Source organism: Equus asinus, chromosome 18 (genome assembly GCF_041296235.1).
Source record: "Equus asinus isolate D_3611 breed Donkey chromosome 18, EquAss-T2T_v2, whole genome shotgun sequence".
Classification (NCBI taxonomy): Eukaryota; Metazoa; Chordata; class Mammalia; order Perissodactyla; family Equidae; genus Equus; species Equus asinus.
The window spans coordinates 13928023-13944010 of NC_091807.1; the positions used below are offsets into that span (position 1 = coordinate 13928023).

At 39.2% G+C, this 15988-nt stretch overlaps 1 long non-coding RNA gene across 3 annotated transcripts in view; it reads left to right on the forward strand.

Annotated features, from left to right (window-relative positions):
- Window positions 1-2950: 2950 nt before the first annotated feature.
- The window catches only part of LOC106848017 (uncharacterized), a 73962-nt gene continuing 60924 nt past the window's right edge, over window positions 2951-15988 (forward strand). Inside the window, exons 1-2 of one of the 3 annotated variants that reach the window (XR_011495349.1) lie at window positions 2951-3398; window positions 3875-3947. This is a non-coding gene — a long non-coding RNA (uncharacterized lncRNA). The remainder of the gene's footprint in view (window positions 3399-3874; window positions 3948-15988) is intronic. The other 2 variants (XR_011495348.1, XR_011495350.1) reach the window with 2 other exon arrangements.

Here is a 15988-nt window from a genome sequence, read left to right on the forward strand (position 1 = left end):
TAGACGTCTACTCTATGGGGAAAATATAATTCTGTTTATTTCTTGGAAGAAAGCTTCAAAAATAATAATGGAGCCTGAAGAATCTATAAAAATAATATGAAGAGGAGGTTGTCAGCTCTCAAGGATGCTTCAAACTGCTCGAAGTTTATTTACTCAGCCCACCTGCGAAGACTGGGAGCCTTCATTGCCTTCCAGCTTCTTCTACACAGGAAATTTGGTGCCACAGGACAAATGGGACCAAGACAATCCTAAGAACGGAAAATGGAAATCAAGAAAATAGTAGAAATCTAAAACCACCTGTGCTGTTCTTGGTATCCAGAGATGGCCTTAAATCTTGCCTCCACCAACAACCAGCTTTAAGACCTTGACTACGATAGTTACTTACTCTGGGCCTCAGTTTCCTTACCCGTTAAATGTAGATAAGATCTGTCCTATACGTTTCACCAGTTGTTGTGAATAACAAAGAAAAGCAATGAGATAAGAAATGTATAAGTGCAGCTCAAAAAGATAAGAAACTTTGCAAGGTTATGAGTACCATTCTCCCTGGATAGAATTGTCTCTCCTCTAGTGGTTTCTTTTCTTAGGCACTGAGAATACACATGCTCTTCTAAGAATAACTCGCCCAGAGCATTGTTGAAGTAAATATTTTAAAAACAATTCTTTAATCATCAGAGGAGGCATTTTAACCTGGTTGAGAAAAATCCGTCTTTGCTATTAGTCTATTCAGATATTAGTCAATGCAGATATACAAGGGTAAGTATGGCCCCTTTCCATATTCCAGAAGGCTCAAAGGCTAGTCATTTCAGTAAATCCACAAGCTGAGGATTTCTGTTCTCCACAGTTCCAGTTTATGGTTTGCGTCCTTTTGACAGCTCTTGTATAATGCAAGCTCCTTGAGCGTACAGACTCTTCCTTAGGCCAGGCTTTCCAATGTCCACCCACAGCCACTGGGGTTATCTTAAAACCGAGTACTGAAGAGAGGCCACCCTACTCACCAGTGCTGTTTAATTCAGATCAGTGCAATTCAGCAAACTTCTATTTAGTGTTAATTCTGGGCTGAGCACTGTGCTAGGTACAAGGCTATTCAACGAGGACTTAGAAATAGTAGGGGCCCTCCAGGAACTCCCACTGCCTATGAGATGCTGCCCAACTCCATGGGATGGCATTTGGGCTTTGGAAAAAAAAAAAAATCTGTCACCAATTTAATAAACTAACCATGTAAAAAGGCAGTTTTGAGAAAAATGGAGAAATTTAATATGACCTGCTATTAGATGACATTTAAGAATTATGACTGATTTTGTTTGTGATAATGGCATTGTGATTATTTAGGACAATGCCCATTTCTAAGAGACACATATTGAAGTCAGAAGAGTTGAACTGATACATGTCTGGGATATACTTTTAAAAAACTCAGGAAAAAAAGAAAAGAAAGTAGATGAAACAAATGTGCCAAACTTGATAATCTTTTGCTTTCAAAGTGGAACTGGTTTTTTTTTTGGTGAGGAAGATTGGCCCTGAGTTAATGTTTGTTGCTGATCTTCCTCTTTTTTTTTTTTTTTCTCCCCAAAGTCCCAGTATATAGTTGTATATCCTAGTTGTAGATCATTCTAGTTCTTCTGTGTGGGTTGCCACCACAGCATGGCCTGATGAGCAGCGTATAGGTCTGTATAGGATCCAAACTAGGGAACCTCAGGCCCCTGAAGTGGAGTGTGCAAACTTAACCACTTGGCCACAGGGCCAGCCCCTTGACAATCTTTAAATGTAGGTGATGGGCATTTGACAGATCATTTTATCATTCTCTCTCCTTTTGTAAATGTTTGGAATCTTTCATAATAAACACATTTAAAAATTGATTGCCTAGGGGGGCCAGCACTGTGGCCGAGTGGTTAAGCATGTGCACTTCGCTTTGGTGTCCTGGGGCTCACTGGTTTGGATCCTGGGTGCGGACTTACACACCGCTCATCAAGTCATGCTGTGGTGGCATCCCACATAGAAGGAATAGAATGATCTACAGGTAGGATATGCAACTATGTACTGGGGCTTTGGGAAGGGAAAAAAAAGAGAAAGATTGGCAACAAATGTTAGTTTAGCGCCATTCTTCCTCACCAAAAAAAAAGCATTAAAAAAATTGGTTACCTAAACTCATAGCCTTTTTTGTTCTTCCACTTTACCTAGGATAAGCCTGAGCACCTTCAGCATGGGCTACACACTGGTGTGTGTGTCCTCAAGTGGCATGGAATGTCTCCAGTATCCTATTTGATACAACCCTTGAAGGCCTCAATGTCACTTCCGCTGGGAAGCCTTTGCTTAGTGGCTCAGATAGAACCAATTTCTCCCATCTTTGGGTACCCAGAGCACTTGATTCACGGTTCTGTTATGGTGTTTGTACAATTATATCTATATAATTGTTACTTTCTGTTACTTGTCTTGTTCTTTCTCTAAAGGCATGGAAACACTTCCAGATGGGGCACTGTGTCTTAATTGTCCTTCTTTCCCTTTATTTATCACAGTCTGCTCTCCCTCAAATAAGGCCCTTCACAGTGCCTGTGGGATAGCAGAGTTATGAGTCTTCACGGTAGAGCGCAGCACAATGGTCATTTCATGACCTCAGGGAGGGTAGCCCCAAAAAGTATATTTTGGCAGCTAATCTGTGCAAATTATATTTTGACTGTAGAAATATGGAGTAAGGCAAAGCTTAGGTGTATTTGTTTAGCTTACCCTAGTCACGAGAGCAATTTCTGAAGCCTCCTCATTCATTTCAGGCGTTAGGTATTTGATTGAGCAGAGGCAGTAGGAGCCCGTTGTGGAGAACCCTGCTTAACTCAGCCTCATTCTGGTGCCATGCGCGCTGTTACTATCCACAAAGCGCTTTGGGTTTACCAGAAAGTCTTTTGACAAAGCTCTTTTCCCTTCAGGGAAGTGTGGGTGGTGGTGCTGGCGGGGCCAGACAGAGGAGCAAAAAAAATAGACTCTCCAAATAAAGCAGTGAAGTTCTTCTCCGCTGTGATAATGCGATCTGATCAGATAAAGCCGATTTGCTCTCTTTACTTTCACAGAAAATAATTTTATGAATCTTTGTAAAAAGGAGTGTTCCAGGGGCAAAACAAACATGTGACACTTTCTAAAGGCCAACTCTACATACAAATTTAGACCTTGCTAAAATAACTAGTTATCATGTGATCAGATCTCCACGGGCTTTTAAAAATCAGCACGGGAAATATATTTTGTTAGTTTCATGTGGTTGCCAGAGCCCACTCTGGATGCATGATTTACTAGGGCACGCGGCACGTGTTTTGAAAAATCACCCTCCTTTGGGAATTGGACTCCTTAAGATATTTGTTCAGAGATGTTCAAGCTGTCAGTTACAAGATGCTCGAGCCAGAAACGGGCAAGTCTGGGTAAAGTGTGTTGTTATGTAGTCTTTCCTTGTGTGTGTGTGTGTGTGTTTGACAGTTGTGGTCAAATGTATAGGTGTCATTTCCCTCCAGTAATCTTTACCATCTGTTGCCTTAGCTCATCTTAGAGTTCATAATTGTGTTGTTTCTCTTAGGACCAAGTTGCGAGGATAATGTTCAGCTTAATATAGAATTGTTAGCAGGCTTTTTTTCCCACTAGTCTAACCATATGTGCTTGTCCGAAGAAGCCTACATGCTGTTTATAGTATTTGACCACAGGTTTTGATTTCCAACTTCGCTTCTTTCCTTACCCCACCCTGAAGCTGCAACTTCTTTGTCTTTATCCTGCAAATTAATGATAGTGGTCAACAGCATTTGATAAAGAATTCATCTTTTCTGGAGCAATTATTTAAAAAGGATTTTAAAAATTATTGTTATAAAAACTAAAGAAAATTACCGTATACAAATTTTTTTTTCAGGCAAAATCCATTAGTCGTGACCAAGGGTTCCGGAGTCCTGAAGACGAACATGCATAATAAACATACTTTGGTGGTAAGTTTGCTTTAGGGTAAGAACGAAGCTTCTAGCTCTTCATGGAATAACGTGCCTTTGATTTGAGTACTTGAACGCCATTATGAGTTTAAGCCAATTGAGTATTTTTGTTACATTTAAGCCCCATTTTCGTGGGAATACAAACTCTATATTTGTCATGGGACTTACTTATGGATTTCCAGAGTCTATGATAGGTTAATCTTTATTATTTGAATCACTCTTTCCTACTTTTATAGGAAGTGCTGTCGTTCTCTTCTGTAATGGTTATGTAATTTATGCAGTTTAACAGCAGAATTAGCATCCACTCTCTCAGTTTAGAATAATAACATTCTTTAATAAGATATATTTAGACCCAGATAGACAGGAGTTTACGATATTGTTCAAGTTTTATTTATTGAACAGAATAAGGAGGAAAAGCTGTTTAGAAATTCAATGAAAATCTTATGAAATATACTCAATCTATAATGAAAAGTTTGCTTGTATGGCATCCTTGGGACTATGCAATGAGAGTAGTGACAAGTAAACAATAAAACGAAAGTAAATCAGTTTACCAGACTGAGAAAGGTGAAAGCATTTGATGAAACACAGCTCCGCAAAGAAATGTAAAGTCTGGACAGAACTGTTATATAAGCTTCAATTTATTTGACTAATGCTGGAAGGGCAGATGTCAGAGCTGCTCCTGGAAATCTTTTTGAGGTTTCCAGGATGTCCCTATGAATTTTTTTAAAGCACCTACTGTATTGTGCAACCTGTAACCAGAATTGACTAATTTATATTGTGTTTCCTCTCAAAGCTGACTCAGGTTCAGTTCTCCTAAGAAGGGTTCAACTGAGCAGCATGTAGGAGTCATATGCAAAGAAGTTTCTGGATGCAGGACAGAGCACAGCCTCAGGAAGGTCACATGGGTCAAGCTGATTACCTCCTCCAGCTCTGGCAAGCAGAGGGCTCAGCTGGGTTACCCAAGTTCACAAGGAGCTATTGACATTCAGCTGCAGCTCTCGCTCATTACTGATCAGCGGGAGACAGTCTGGGTTAACTCTTGCTGCCCTGTTTCAAGAATACAGGGAGGCCACAAAAGAAGCTGTAAGGTAACTTCGCCTCAGCTCATGCCTGGCTGTAATCCAAGAAATGAACCTTTTAAACCAGTAGCTAATAAACCTCTTACAAAGGGAAGCAACGATTCACTTAATCATTTTAAAGGTGCTGGATAAAACACAAGTGAATATATTTGTCCCATATTTGTTCATTACGCAGTAAATGTTTATTTCCGGGGAGAGCTGGGGGTAGGATATGTTTTATCTTCCCATCAAGAAGAATTCCTGCTTCGTCTTTAAGAAAGAAGGCCCCTACCATTTCTCAAAAGATAATAGCATTTGTAATTCTCCGTCACTTAAAAGTGCATCTTTCCCAAGTTGCTCATGTGAAACTAACCTCAGGGAAAAGCTTAGTGATTCATCATCTGAGAAGTGAAGTTTTAAGGAAGTTTGGAACCTCTCTATTAGGTTACAGACTTGGAGCTCTTGGTGGTAAACCAGTTCCTCCAGGCTTTGATCTCCTGCTGACACATTATGATCTTCTAGAAGTGACTTAACCTGTCTGCTTCTATAAACTCATTTGTAAATTGAGAATAATAGTTAATTAATCCTTGAAGCATGTCTTTCTGGTAGCTATGGGAAGAGTGACTCACTGTTAAATCCGAGGGCCTCTAAATCATCTTTATCATCGCTAGCTCTCTGCTTTTCAGCATCCTGCTGGGCCCGGAACACACGTTATGTTGAATCCTTGGTTCTCTTTTGTTCCTAATCACTCCTGCAAATGGTTGAGGATCTATACACAGTTGAGGCCGATTTTCACTCAACTATTATATTTAACCAAAATGTGTTAAGCTTCCTTTAAGGGCCAAGCACTTGCAAGACCAAAGTCCTACCCTTAAGGAGCTTAGAGTTTAGGCAGAAAACAAGGAGTTAGAAAAAACAATGTGGTCAAGTCTAGAAAATCCAAAGGAATGGTTTAGACTCCAGGTGGATTTGGTGAGTTAGGAGTTATCCCATTTGATTTCTGACTCTGTCAGATGACCTAGCTAACCGCCAAATCTACGCTTGACCTGAGGAAATGAAAAGACTACTTATCTAGATTCTCTCAATCGTGACTTTAATCACAAATGCAAACAGAAATCCCCAGATCTAGCTCTTTCTGTAACATTTGACGTTGTTGACCGTTCTGTCTTACAGAGGTTCCGGGAGCTGCATCAGTCTTAGTGTTTTCATTTAGTGTAAATGAAGGAATTTGGGTAGTGCTAGTCACGAATAATTATTAGCTCTCTACGTTTCTATCACCATACTCTTGCACTTGATGATTTCAGTCACCCCCTCTGTGGCTTCAACCATTTTCCACATCTTTAACACTAGCACGCAGCCCTCTTTTGAGCCCCAGCTCCATTTTTGCATTTGCCTGCTCTGCATTTCCCCCAGTACATCCTACCGGCATTTTTAACTCAAGTTTGTAGTAAAGACTTTCCCCAAACCAGCTGCTTTTTCTGACTTCCTTTATGCCATATGTAGAGTCACCATCCACCCAGTTAACCAGGCTCTCAACTTCAGAGTCATCTTTGATTTCTCCCTCTGCTTGACCCACACAGTTTCTCTCCTGTCAGTATCTCACGAATCCGACTTTCAGACTTTCCTTAATCTTTTTTGTACACACCCGTCATCAGATCAATCTTCTTAAAACAAAACTGCCATTGTCTCATTCCTTTGTCACAACCTTAAGGACCACAGGGTAAATTCTAAACTCTTGCATATTATTTTTAAATTTCTATAATCTGGGACAAAAATTTGCCTTTTGTCACCTTTATCGTTGATGATGCCCTGTGTTGTCTTTATAGACATCCTCTGAATTTATTCCATTCCAGAATATGCTCCAGATAGTACTGCCTCCTCCCCTCCACACTTGCCTTCTCTACGCTCAGTATTCTACAACTCCTTAAGAACTAGTTCAGATGTCCACAAAACTGTCACTGACTCATCTTGCAAATAATCTACCCTCTGATATGTAGCTTTTAAGTTCTACTTTAAAAAAAAAATTAACATTTACTATCAGGACCATCACAACTTGTGAATTTACCTTACTTCTAAGTTCTGTGAAGATAGAGACGATTGTGTCTTGTTGATGTTTGATCTTCCTCAGCACCTAACACAATGCTTTGTAGATAGTAGAAAGTTAATAATATTTATTGTAAAAACAATATGAATGAAATAGAATTAACACCTACCTTTTTCTGAATAGTTTGAAATAAGTAAAACTTTTGAATGTCCATACTGTAGTAAGATCTATTTTGGTTCATTACTTCCTGTATTCAAATTTCCTCAAGAGGACAGAGAAAATCAAATTTATTTTTTGACCTGTAGAGTTAAGGACAACAGATAGCTTATAAATGAAGATTAAAATTTAAATGTGAAGAGTTAATGATATCAAGAGTGAATATCATGTTGGATTGCAAATAGAATGGGACTAATCAAATAGTGTAATCAGACTATTCTCATTTGACTCTCAAGTACCAACCAGCAGTAACAAAGTTGCCTCAGGGATGTTAACAGCAACGTCCAACCAAGACTGTCTGTGATCAGATCTATGTAAGAAATCAAGAGAAAGAAATGAAATGAAACAAAATAGTTTCTGGAAAATGTGGATAATTTATTATTACATTATGGTGAGGCAATTTACAAATTAAATATTAGTAAGTCAAATCCTAAAAGAAAAATAAATTTTATGTCTTTATATATAAAAAGAAAGACTAGTTTGCGTGGCTTGTGGTAGAGGGTATGAGAAGGGTATGAAGTTATTGAAGAGGATGCAAAACTACCTTTTTTGAAAAGGAACAGTGACAAATTTGGCAATATGGTAAAATCACTGTTGTGAAAAATACTGTAGAAATACCCACCACATAGATGCACATTTTTCATATCTGAAAAAAGAAAAGAATAAAATTGTATTTTGTCTAATCACTTCTTTTAACCTCTAGGGTTGAGTTTGTCACTCCTAGGTCATTAGAAATACATTTGTTTTCTGCCAATGTTCTTGACACAAAATTGCGGGATTCCTATTGGGTATTTTCCCTTCTCTGGCAGTTAACTTTTTATTATTGCTCCTATTAGGAAATGTAGAGCTCCCGAACTGTTAGAGATAGGCATATAGGTATGACATTGTGGCACTTACGATGATTCCGATATGGACTTTCCCATTATACCACTGAAGCCTTGTTTCCATTGTCTGCCTACGTTTTCTCTCGTGTACTTTCACCTGCAGTCTGACCAATGTTTTTGCTCATCAGGGGTGACCTCAGAGGAGGCTGATGTGTCTGCCCTCTAGTTTCCCAGAAGATCATAATTGTGCTGCGGTTGAATTGTGCTTCAAGGTAGCTTGAAGTCATCACTTTCCGGACCGCTTATAGTCATCTCAGTGTAGATAAGTGCAGCATTATGTTACATCTGGCATCACCCATTTTTCCTACAGCTTCATTTCACTGCAACCAAGTTACAGTAAGCATTGCTTCGTGCTGGTGTGTAGGAGGCTTAATATTAACTCACCCATGAGCAACCTGTGTGTTAACAAGCCCTCCTGGTGATTTTGAAACATGCTAAGTTTGAGCCACTGGTTGAGGTAATTAACAATAACTGCTGGAACAGACAATCCCCAAGTCTCAATTGTTTAACCCAACAAAGGCTCATTTCTTGCTCACATCACAGTCCAATATGGGTCCGATAGGTTCCTTCTGTGTTACAGCTAAGACATCTTGGCCACCTGGCTTCCAAGTTGCCCAAGAAGAGAAAGATCTGAAGGATTGCCTGGAAGAATTTATGAGCCATGCTTGGGCGCGGCTTACGTCACATCTGCCCACATCCCGTCTGCCAGAATGTAGTCCCACAATTTTAACATCTTGGAAGAAAGGCTGGGAAATGTGGAGGAGAACATGATTATTTGTGAGAGATAACAGTCGGCCACAGCAGGATCAGAGAAACATTGCATTACTCCAGCTAGGCAGATAGGTTGTTCTGGTTTTTTAGTATTTTTATAGCATCTGTGGACCCCTGGCCCTGAACTGTTGTCTTGAAAGCCATCTTCCTGCTTGCATTTGACCCTTTGACTAGCATAGGGTCTCTTCCTTCCTTCCGGAGCTCTAGCTCTGAATCAGTCTGTGGCCAGGCTAGACCAGATAAGACAGATGTAGAAATATGTAGACAGACAGAGAAATAAGAGGACTGGTTCAAGTTGTACAGAAGAGTAGAAAGGAAAGATTATTATCTCCCAAACTGTAAGCTTCCCACCCATGATCCCCTTTCTCCAGAGATATTTAACTCCATAACTCTCAATGAGGAATCATAAACTTCAGTCTCATGGAGGTCAGGCAGGTGATGGAAACAGATAAAGCAGGGCATAAGTAACAGAGCTGGAGGATGAGAGAGTGTGCCCAATGGACTGGCACAGGCTCCATCAAAGGGAAGGCTGTCAGCCAGCTTTGGCCAATTGCTCCCATGCAGGAATGCAACCTCCATGTTGCTGCATCTTCTTCCACTCTTTTTTTCCAAGAAAAACTAGAAATCCAAATGTTTTAGTTAAGTTTCTTCATTTTTACAAACATGATACAGGAAATAAAAAACAAACAAACAAACAAAAAGGTCTCTTTTTCAGAATGGCTTGTGGGCCACCAACTTGCAACCCCTGTGCTTTTAAATTGTGCATTCACAGCTCTGCTTTCCATTAACATCTTAAAACTGTTTAAGAATTGTAAACCCCCAAATTTACAACTTAAAATACCTGTTTATTTTTTCATACGGAAGCTGATGAATTTTCTAACTTCTATTCTGTCTTTAGTTGCAGTTGATTTCTGTCCCCTTAAGTTTTTATTAGTAATGTTATTGCTAAACATTGTGTTTTATTCATAAAAGCTGACATTCATTAACTCCTTATGTGCTATTATTAAGATAAGAAAATTAGTGCTTCTTCACGTTTATCCTGCCCATTCTCCTCCATACTTTTTTAGCTCTGTTAGCTGTGCCATTATTTTCACATGGACCAAATTCATACTATTTAAATTCTGTACTACCATTATAATGAATTTTATGTTTAATGCTTTATCTGTACTTTATATTCTAAAATTTGGAACCAATAAATGTTTTCAATATTACAATTATAGTAATTATTAATCATCATAAAACTAGGTAGAATGATGTAATCCTCTTTCACTAAACTTGGGCCACTTGACAAATGATGCTCTAAGAGTGAAGTTCAAGGGGATCTCTTGCATTCCCCTCCGCGAGTAGCTCAAAATCAAGACTTTCTAATATAGGTCTTCGCTCTTCCATGAGTTTCCAATTTTCTTTTTCGTTTCCTTGTTGAAAGAAGCAGCTTAGGCCTTTACTTCAGCACCATGATAATCCTGCCTTTTAACTACACTATACGTCAAAGCGAATCCATTTATTGTTAAAAAATTGTGGTTAGAACCCTGTCTATTCATGCTCTAGTTCTGACCATTTTCTTCTCACATGCCATAGAGCCTACTCTGAAGGAATTTCTTTTCATGGTACTTTTGTGCTGGGTGCACTATTTCTTGGATCCTATGGCCTTTCTTACTTCAATTCATTTTTTGTTGTTTTGAAAAGAAAGCACAGTTACTTTTTTTTTTTTTAGAGAAGGTAAGTGAAGATAATGCATGATGTGTTTGAAAATGTCTTTGTTTTATACCCTCACATTTTTATTTGCTGTCAGACCGAGAACTGTAAAGGATACAGCTAGTTCTTATTGGTTCCTAGATATGAATCTTTCATCCTGTACCCACTTAGGACTTGGACATTTCTTTGTTCCGCCTCCATCTTCTCTGCCTTCATTTTCTTCTGTTTAATTTCTCCCACATCTATTTTTCTGTTCTCTCTCTTTTTTTTTTTTTTTGAGGAAGATTAGCCCTGAGCTAACATCTGCTGTCACTCCTCCTTTTTTTCTGAGGAAGACTGGCCCTGAGCTAACATCTGTGCCCATCTTCCTCTACTTTATATGTGGAATGGCTGCCACAGCATGGCTTGCCACGCGGTGCCTGGGTCCACACCCGGGATCCAAACAGGCAAACCCCAGACCCCAAAAGCGGAACTTGCGAACTTAATCGTGGCGCCACCAGGCTGGCCTCTCTGTTCTCTTTTTTGGGAATTCTCTTAGATAAGGATATTGGACCTCCTGATTAAGTCTCCATGCTTCTTAATTTTTCTTTCATATATATATTATATGACATATGGATATATTTCATACACATGCATGTATATATGTGTTAATTAATCAAGGAGGTCATTAGACTGAGGTAATTCTAATGCCCTGGGAGCCTATGTAAGCAAACCATAACCTAAGCCAGAGTCAAGGCACTTGACTATGACGACGTGAAACTTAAGAACTCATTGTAAACAGTCAACCAGGCTTTCCCAAATAAGGTAACTGCTTAAGCTATAGCCAATCAAATAATTTCTTTGCTCTCCTTCCACATCTTCTCTATAAAAGTCTTTTCCCTAGCTTCTGACCGTGGAGTGCTCCTAACTACTTTTAGTTTGGTGCTGTCCAATTCAAATCCGTGTATGCCCAAATAAACTTTTGTAAATTTTAATGTACCTCAGTTTACCTTTTAACATATATGTTTAATCTCTGTGACTTTGACTGTATGTGCTTGATTAAGATTATTTAGACTCGTGTTCCAGCACTTTAATGAATTTTTAAAGTTTTGCCAATCATATACCGAGTTTCCAAGAGCTCTCATTTTCTGCTTGCTGCTTTTCGTAGAAATCTCTTCTGGAGTGTTAGGTTCTTTTTGTGGGCAACATATTCTCGAATCTCTCTAAAGAGACTAGATACAATTTTGTTCAGTGAATTGTTTGTCTTCTCTCGGGGGTCACTTGTTCTGTTTTGTTGTTGTTCATCTTGGTCCTCCATTTTTTCATCCCCCAGCTTTCCTCAAATGAATGGTATTCTTCGGTTGTCCACTTAATGGACAAAAGACTCAGCTAATGAATATAAATACAAGGATGGTTTTCTTTACCAGGAATTTTGTGTGTCAAGAAAAGCAGATGCACTTTACCATGTAGAGGAGAGGGGTAGGCAGGCAGATCTTCTTCTCCTCACTCCTGGAAAAAAAATGAAAATGAGGCTCTGCTCTAGAGTATTAGCTGCCTCTGGAGCCTATACCTTTCTCTAATCAGAGTTAGTTTCTTCAGAAAGGATTTCCCTGAGAACCATCTCTTGATGTTCACATGGCTGTATGATCTCAGATATATTTCCCGACATCCTTGTGCCCTGCTCCACATGGTAGGAAACTTATTTCTCAAGTTCCCTTGGCAGTTGGCTAGGTTCAGCCAATGGGAAGCATCGGTAGAAGACTGGAGAGTGGGTAGAAGAGAGCAGCCAGGGTGTTGCTCCCTATCTGTGTGTCCCAAGGCAGCAAGAGCTTCTCAGGAGCATTTCAGGAAGTGGTGTTTCTTCCATACCTATCCTGCCAATCCATCCCTTCTTCTGCCGTCTCAGCTTCTACGGGGCAGGCCTGCCGCTCTTTCAACTTCTGCTTGATGGCTACATCTTTGGGCTCTGGTAACACTACTTTGTCCTTTGGTCCCTCTAACCCTTAGAGCTGGTTGAAACTCACGGCTGTTGCCAATCTCTGGGTTGTATCACCATCTCAAGCTCTCGGGCATTGCTAGTTCTTCCATCATCAGGATAACACATTAACTGCACTGATTGATTTCTCTGGGTTTGGAAGATCTATAAAGGTTTTTGTTTTCTTGCTTAGACCCTGACTAACAAAGTTTCATAGCCCATTCCTTCTCTCTAATCTGCTGATCCTTAGTTTAGAGTTTCTCTAGATCTTTACCCCGAGGAAGGGTCATCCCCGAAGTACAGCATTCTTCAGTGAGTGTACATTCTGTTGAGTTTATGGCTTCCTCCACCCAGGGGGCGCATTTGCATGTGACCCCCATCTGCTTTCATTTTCTTCTTAAGCCACCGCTCTTATCCTTTACCACCCCCTTTTACAGTGTTGTTACCAATTTATTCTCTTTTGAAAACCCTTACTGTCATTTCAATCACATTTGGGGAGAAAAAGAAGATGAATGTGTGCACTCAGTTTATTGACTAGTTGTGGGAGTTTTTGTTCAGCTTCTTTTGAGGGCTTGTTTGTCTTAAGAAAACCAGAAACTTTACAATTTTTGAGAGTGATTTTATTTTTACCAATTTATTTATATTGAAAACAACAAGATTTAATGTGATAGTCATTTCTGTCTTTAAAGTCTGGAGGCTAATTATTTTGAACTAGGCAACATTAGGGAAGAACTTGGGTGAGCATCCTCTGACTTACCCTTCATCTGTGTCCAATTACATCCTTAGATCAGGGGCTCCTCCTGTCTGACGTTTCTGTTTGGAGCCTGCCTCTCTGGAGTTTACGTGGTGTAATCAGTTATTCTGTGAACACAGCAAAACTGTTCAATTTGCTAATTTGGTCCTGCAGTGATTTGAGTATGCACCTTCTTTCAGCCACTCTGTTATGACACAAACATGAATATAATGTAATAAGAAAAGATATTTCTTCTGCAGATTTTCTTTAGTTTTAGTTACATTGAACTGAAAACATCAATCTATTTGGGAAAGTGGAGAAAATTAGATAACAACCAGATAAGGTATAGACTCAAACATCCCTAATGATTTTCTAGTGCCTAGAAAATAATGTTCTAAATTTTTAGGATTGGCTCTACTACTAACTCATTGAGAAATTGACTCTTCTCAATATTGTGTATTTTGAATATCTGATCAAATTGTAACATACAGACACTCTAACTGCTTTCCATATAGAAAACTTTGGATAAGAATATGTATGGGATGGATGATTATTGGAGTATCTGCTCAGAGGACACTGACCCCTATTCTCTGAGAAATTTACCCCTACATATCTCTAACTACCTTTTTTTTTTTTTTTTGCAAGACCTTTGCCACTTTGACTGCTATTATTGGGCCAGAGTAGACACCTGACCACACTGAGCCAATCAATTTCTCTCTCCAATGAACTAATACTCAGAGTCATCTAGTGTCTAAACATAGCTGGAGATGAGTGACATATAAAATGTCCCTGGATGTTGGACAGCCACCCATCTCCCACCCTGTGGAAAGAGAAACCGAGAAATGACAAAGAGGAATGATGGAAACAGGCAAAGAGAATCAAGGAGTTAAGAGACCATATACAGAGAGAGAGAGAAAGAGAGACAGAAAGAATCACTGTCTAACAGCTTTTATTACTGATGCCAACTCCTTTAGAGGTGTGAAGTTTGTGAGAGCCTCTTGAATTCTTATAATGAAATCTCCTTTTTGCTTAAGCTGGATTGAGCTGGTCTGCTACTTGCCACCAAAAGAGCCTAAAATAAAACAGAGCACACAGCAGAATGGCAAGTCTGTTTACCGCCAAGTACATGAATAAAAGAAATGCGGAGACTGCTGGGTTTACATCTGTGTAGAGAACAAATTGGCTGTGCTTAACTCCTTTGCTCTGATTCTTAGTCAGCTGCCACTGAGTTTTTTCTTTATTAATACATAAGAACAGCATCTTCAACAATTTGCACAATAAGTCTTCAGCAAGCATCTAATTTCTGTAAGTTTAGATTTCCTTCATTTGGTTAAAGTGTTATACATTTGTGTTACGTTTTATGTCATACAAATAAATTTTGATAAAGACAGGGAGTTTGGATAAAACTCATTGAATCTGAATAAGTTTTGTAGAATATAGCACAATATCTAGTAAATAGTAGAGATGCTCATTAAATGTTAGCTCATGCTCCTTTTCCTTCTTAAATTAGAAAATTTTTCATTGATGGATTGCTTCATTTACTCAGGAAACATTTGAAGACCAAGAACCATACCATGTCCTGAGACAGCGGAAACCTTAATTAAGGAAGGAGTCCAGTTAGAACTGCAGAGGGGACGCATTGAGACAAATATTTTCAATACTACCTGCTAAGGACTGCAAGAGGGATGAATAAAGATTTACGGGAGAAGAGAGGAGGAGCAATTGCTTGACTGTGAGGGGAATGGTGGCAAATTTGCTCGTTCTGCCTTTGCGGAAGTCCTTCAAATTCTGTAGCTCCCAATTGTTTTTTGTAAAATGAGGTAAAAGGAATTTTCTCTTTGGTATATGTCATGGTTAAAGGAAGTAATAAAAAATTAGTACTCAAGGAGTACTAATACTACCTGGAGAAGTTGAGGAAAAGCCATAACCTAGAGATGACTCTTGAACTGGGTCAAGAAATGTTTAGTTAGCAGTATAAGTTTTTCCAGAGAATAGTCTAGAAAGAGGAAATAGGATATATAAGAGCATCTCTTCCCAAGGTCCTGGGTAAAGTGTTTTCAGGTGGTAGGGAAGAGCTTTGTGTGACCCAGTCCAGAAAGTGTTGGAAAAGAGTGATTGAAGAAACAGGTTTTGGCTCAGTTGGGAAGAGCCATCTATGGAGATGGGATTTTATTCCATAGATATTAAGAAGCCAACAGAGGTTTTAAAGCATGAGGATGACAACGTGGAGGAGAAAAACTGTTTTCCCTCTCCTTATTTTAGGTTCATTGGCTGAGGCCCTGTAAATGAGACTAACAAGAGACAGATTAACAAGAGACATATTAACAAGAGAAAAACAAACAGAAGTTTATCAACAAGTGCATTATGGATACACATGGAAGTACCCAGTGATGACTAACTCAAAGGGGTGGTTAGAACTTGGGCTTATATGGCATCTCAACACAAGAACAATACATTTTTAGAAAAACGAAAAGACAAAGAAAAAGGACTTTGAGTTTCTAGGGGGACAAATTGTGGGAAGGTAAACACATGGAGGAGCTAATGAAAGATAAGGGCTAGTTAGTAAAATTTGTTCCGTACGCTCCTCTGGTGCTGTCTCTGGGCTGATAAGGGTCTAGAGTTGTCTCCGGTGATTAACGTCCATTCTTCCTGGTAGAAAGGGGAAGGGAGAAACCTTTACAAATTT